Source organism: Mycetomoellerius zeteki, unplaced genomic scaffold, assembly GCF_001594055.1.
Source record: "Mycetomoellerius zeteki isolate Tzet28-1 unplaced genomic scaffold, Tzet1.0 scaffold316, whole genome shotgun sequence".
Lineage (NCBI taxonomy): Eukaryota > Metazoa > Arthropoda > Insecta > Hymenoptera > Formicidae > Mycetomoellerius > Mycetomoellerius zeteki.
Genome location: NW_017257301.1, coordinates 164,089 through 169,244, shown reverse-complemented (window position 1 = coordinate 169,244; position 5,156 = coordinate 164,089). Strand labels below are relative to the sequence as shown.

The 5,156-nt window shown below is 42.4% G+C and overlaps 1 protein-coding gene across 3 annotated transcripts in view; it reads left to right on the top strand.

The window, feature by feature from the left end:
- Scgdelta (sarcoglycan delta) overlaps window positions 1-5,156 on the top strand; it is a 100,546-nt gene that overhangs the window by 13,631 nt on the left and 81,759 nt on the right. Inside the window, exon 2 of one of the 3 annotated variants that reach the window (XM_018451700.1) lies at window positions 3,716-3,983. The gene's annotated coding sequence lies outside the window, so the exon portion shown is untranslated. Of the gene's footprint in view, window positions 1-3,580; window positions 3,984-5,156 lie in introns of those variants that run through there. The other 2 variants (XM_018451701.1, XM_018451699.1) reach the window with 2 other exon arrangements.

The window sequence follows — 5,156 nt, the reverse complement described above, 5'->3', positions numbered from 1 at the left end:
GAGAGAGAGAGAGAGAGAGAGAGAGAGACGGACACTTGATGTAATCTGGTTGTAAGATAATAGAGTCGTTCGAGCGTAACAAAACGGAAACAAAGAGTCGACTTCGCCCTTTATTTTAATCAAATAAACGGCGATGTCTAAGAGCTTTGCAAAGATGGAGCAATCAATCAGTGACGGGCGCAGTGCCAATAAGCTCCGGAGTTTTCTATTAACAAGATTACTTCTCTCATAGAATTCGGGAGTTTAAATGGTCGTGCGGACTTGAGTTCCGTTTTCCCGGACGGCTCCCTCAGAACAACAGAGATTAAAACGCCATGATTCGGCGATAGTATTCGAAATATGCGTGTGCAAGAGCTCGCCGGTTGTCAAAATACGACACCGGAAGCCCGGTGTTTCTATCCGGCCGGCAGCAAAAAAAGAAATGAAAAAAGATGTGACACGCAACGGGAGATAAAGAGCCATCCGCGTCGGTGAGACACACCTACCCTGCACCCCAGAAACATCGTCTCTTTTAAACCCGACACCCTTGAGCGCGTGTTTTAAGTAAACTAATACCTATCGGTTCTATTACGAAAGGAGGATGGCCAGCCTGTGAGGATGGGACGGGGAAAAAAATGGGATGTAAAGCGCCGCGTCAGATAAAACGGGCGGTCTTACGCGTAGCGTAGGGAGTAGTTTACTACGAGCGTGTTAATTAAACAAAAAGCCACCCCGTATACCAAGCTAATTAGAGAGTGGCTCTCTTGCCCGCTCGCACATTCTTCGCTTCAAAAATATTTTCCGGCTGCATGTTTGCTCGTGCTTTCGAGCCTTTTCCTCCATCTCCACCTTCTCTTCACCCTTCTTCTGCCACTTTTGCGTGTAGACCTCGCTGTTACTGCCATTTTTTCGCCTCTTTTCATCTCGCATACTTCATTCTCCTCTTCTCTCGCGAGAGGTATTCGAGACTTTACGGGCGCCAGTCTCAGTTTTCGTGTATGTCAGCGCCAGTACAATAACGTGGTAAACAAATCTACAGATTGAAAACGGAGTAAAACGCAGAGAGAGAGAGAGAGGGGGGGGAGAGAGAGAGAGAGAGAGAATATGATGTAAAGATAGAATTTAAAAAAGAAAAAATACTGATCAACACAGTTTCCAATTATGATATAAAAATAAATTACAAATGGAATGAAAAAAAAATAGTTGACAGTATTGCAAGTAAACATAATAAAATTGTATGTTACAAAGAAAAGTATAAAAGTGCAAAAAAAAATATTTTGAATTCTTATAAAAGACGCAAAATATTATTTTTAATTGCAATCTGCGTTTACAGCTTGTAAATGCAGCCAAACTTTAACGTAAGAGCCGTTCTTCATGGATTTATTATCGATTTCAAACGGGGCTTAAAAATGCGAAAGTATTAATCAAATGATTAATATTACATTTGTCCGAATTCTCCGCGAGGTCTCCGTTTTATTAAAACGCACCGTTTAAGAGACGACAAGATAAATCACAAAAAGTCGCCTGTGCTATTAATCAACGAGATTTCCGTTTACCATGCCAGTTTCACGACTCGGGACCGTCGAAGCGGACGAGATATATCGGCCTAAGCGGGGCGCCTAATTGAAAATAGGTGCTTTAACCTAAATGCGCTGTACAACGGTGCGTTTCACTCGATTTAAGTACTCGGTTTGGCGGCGGTGGCAGATTTAGGGCGTGAACGGAGTAACCGCGATTAGAATCCGCTAACGCGGCCGCAAACAAACACCGCGAACAGGCACACGAAACGGCCGTTCGTCGAGCCTGCGCCTGTCGAGATGCAAGGAGGAACAGAGAGAGAAATTGCCAGTGAGAGAATCAGCTGGAGTGAAACATCTGCGATCGGATTAGTGGTGGACATCGACAACACTTCCATGTGATTAGGCTGATGCCACCATCGATCCTAAGTCTGTACTTACAGCCGCATATCAGCTCTATATAGAGTTCGCAGTCCGTCCGCGCCGCTGACAATTCGCGGCTATGGGAACGGTGGGATTCACACCGTTCAGTCCTTCACCTCCGAAAATGTTCACCTAGCACGTACAACATTGTACAAATATTTATTCGCGATGGTCGCCCATCTTGTTCTCCTAAGGGAATTTCTCCTTAGACACGCGTTAAAGACGATGAAGCTACGTGATGTTGATTCTCTGCCATGGAAAATTTTATTCTCTTTCTGTATGTTGTGTTTATACAGTTGATAATAAGCTTTACATATATGCATATACAATACTTCGTGACTATGTGGAAATACTATAAGTATGAAATAATAAAAATGCTAATACTGTCTATATGTAGATTTTTTTCTTTTTAGCTAAAAGAAAAACGATTTTTTCTGATACTATTATGTAATGAAGATATCTTAAAATATTTATATGGATAAAAATTCTCTGAAAATTTTCTTGATATTTTTGTTGAATTTAATGTTTGTTTTCAAGCAAAATTAAGACATTAAAATTTTTGATAGAATTTGAATATATAAAATTTTTTTCCAAAATTTCTTTTTTCTTTTTATGTTTGTAGAATCAAGGAAAGAAAATTAAAAGCATCCGTTTTAAATATCAAATTTGAAAAGGTATTTGAGAACTTCCATAAAACATTGAAAAGAATTTTTTTAAAACAAAATTAAATTTATCCAGAAAATTGAACAAATCTCATTTAACAATTTCAAAATTTATGTAATACTTTAATATTTGCAAAAAAGTCTTTTAAGAGATCATTTCGACAAAAAGAGAGAATTCTCTAGTTTTTCTAGAAAAATATCCTCGGTTTTGTGGAGAATTCCGGGTCTTTTCAAATAATAGGTCTTTACTAAATTTGGTTTCTCTCTCTCTCTCTCTCTCTCTCTCTCTCTCTTACAAATAGTGAATAATAAATAGGCAAAACAAACGCGGTGTACTTTTTATTACATGTACAGCATAATAGAAAATAGTCTTTCTTAAGCATTAAAGCGAAAATAAGAAGTGATTTGACGCTCTTTAACGCTTGACATACTATATAATCGCAGATGAGAGAGAGAATCCACGGCATTCGAAGACAAAAGAGATGGACCGTGAGAGAACAGGAGAGTGCGTAATCCTTCGGAGCTCGGAAGAAAAATAGCGATGCGACTGCGGGACGGGTAGGTGAGAAAGAACGAAGCGGAAGGATGGCACGGCACGGAGCGGAACGCTCTGTCCGCTCTGTCGCAGTGCCGTATATTCCGTCGCCGCGCCGGTGCGGTTGTACACGCGACGCCACTTTAACCCGGAGTCGTTCCAACCGCCTTTGTCCCGCACCAACCCCCCGCGTCCCACTCTGTCGCTCTCTGTCGTCCGAGTAAACTATAGATATGGACCTACGGACCAGTGTATTTCGGTACGGAGGCACTAGACCTCGGTAGATGGTATTTTCTTCCTCGCATTCTCGTCCTCCTTTCGCCTTCCTAGTCCCCAGTAGAGATCGGTAAGAGGGAGAGGAAACGGACAGATGGCGAGACAGAGAAAAAGAAAGAGAGAAGGAGAGAGAAAGACCTCGTCTTCTTCTTGTTCTTCATTCTCATTTCAGACTTCTCTCTCGGAGGGGGGAACGAATGATAGTGATTCCTGTGCCAAGAGCTACTCGTTCGGGCCAAGCACAACTTGGCTGAGGCACAATCGAGTGAAAGTCGCGTCGCGTCTTTCGCCAAGGGATGCCTTCCGGAGCGCGCGTAAGGTAGAGAAGGGAGAGAAAAAGAAAGAGAAAAAAAACACTTAACTCGAGCGGAGTGAAAGTCGGAGGAACAGTAGAAAATAAGGACAAATTGACTGTCCCGGGATGGATGGAACGAAGAATTCACTTCTGTGCGGATTGCGCGGCACGGAGAATAGTGGCGGTGAGAGTACGGTGACTGAGTGCTGATCTTAGATTGTGGACGGGATGAGACTTACGAGGAACAGACGGTCGCCACTCAGAGCTGCGTTACGAGATAAATGTTCGCGCGGTAGGTAAGTCGCGAACGAGTGATAAGCCGATAAGCGATGCGATTAATCGCGGCGTGACGATTGCGATCGGAGAAGCGATTGAATTGGCCATTTCGAAGAGAATGGTAATAACGTTGAAGCTAACGATCATAATTATTCGTGCAATAATTCATTTATCAAAAATGTGAAGAACTTAAATTCCTCATTTAATTAAGAGATGCTATTAATATTTTGATCGAAGGGGAGTAAATTCATAAATCTAACGAAAGGTTTAGGGCGTTAATCGTATATACATATCTACATCTGATTGTTACGTTGATTAATATCTCGTAACGTCATGATACCGCAACAGATGTCAAAGCTCACGATTGTAGCGATATAATCGGTGTGATGAAATCATCCGCGGGATCGACCAACAGTTAAACGCGCTCGACAATCATTTACTTTAACTAATCGATCAAATCGATTTCCAAGTTCGTTAACCCATCATAATGGATATATTGCGCATGCTGCAATATATGTGCATGTATAATTAGACATAGTTTTAAATCGACGTTCATCGAGTGGCGGCGTAACGAACGGGCGGGCCAGCTATAGGGAGCATACTTTCGTTTTGGTTCCAGAACTGTTCAATTTCCGCGAGTTGATTGAAATGAAATAATCATTATTGTTCGTACCATGATCATCTACGATACGCGGTTCCATCGCGTGCCGCAACGGCCTGGTATTTATAATGACCATTGTTTCCGAACGTATACGAATTTCCATAACTGGTAATTCGATTGTCGCGGTGTAACCGCGTTTACAATTTGTGCGGGAATAACATTTCCCGTATATTCGAGTTTCTGTGACTAACTGTCCGGCGAAAGAAAAAACGAGGGAAAAACGAAAAAGAAAAGAGTCTCGATTGGCACGAGACGACAAAAGCTTGCGATTTCCCCGAACGTGATCGTGTGGCAAAGGGACTTGCTTCGATCGTTTCCACCTTGATAATCGTGTCGATAACGGTCGACGATACGAACACGCCGCTCCATCTGAAACGTAATTGCATCACCGATAACGCACAGCCGCCCCCGCGCTTTAATATTTGCTTTCCGGCGAGCGAGACGATAGCCCGAAGGGGTATCCGTGAACCTGCGCGTAATGAAGGAATTTATGACGCGAATTGCTCGATGAAAATATACTGCTATCGCCTCG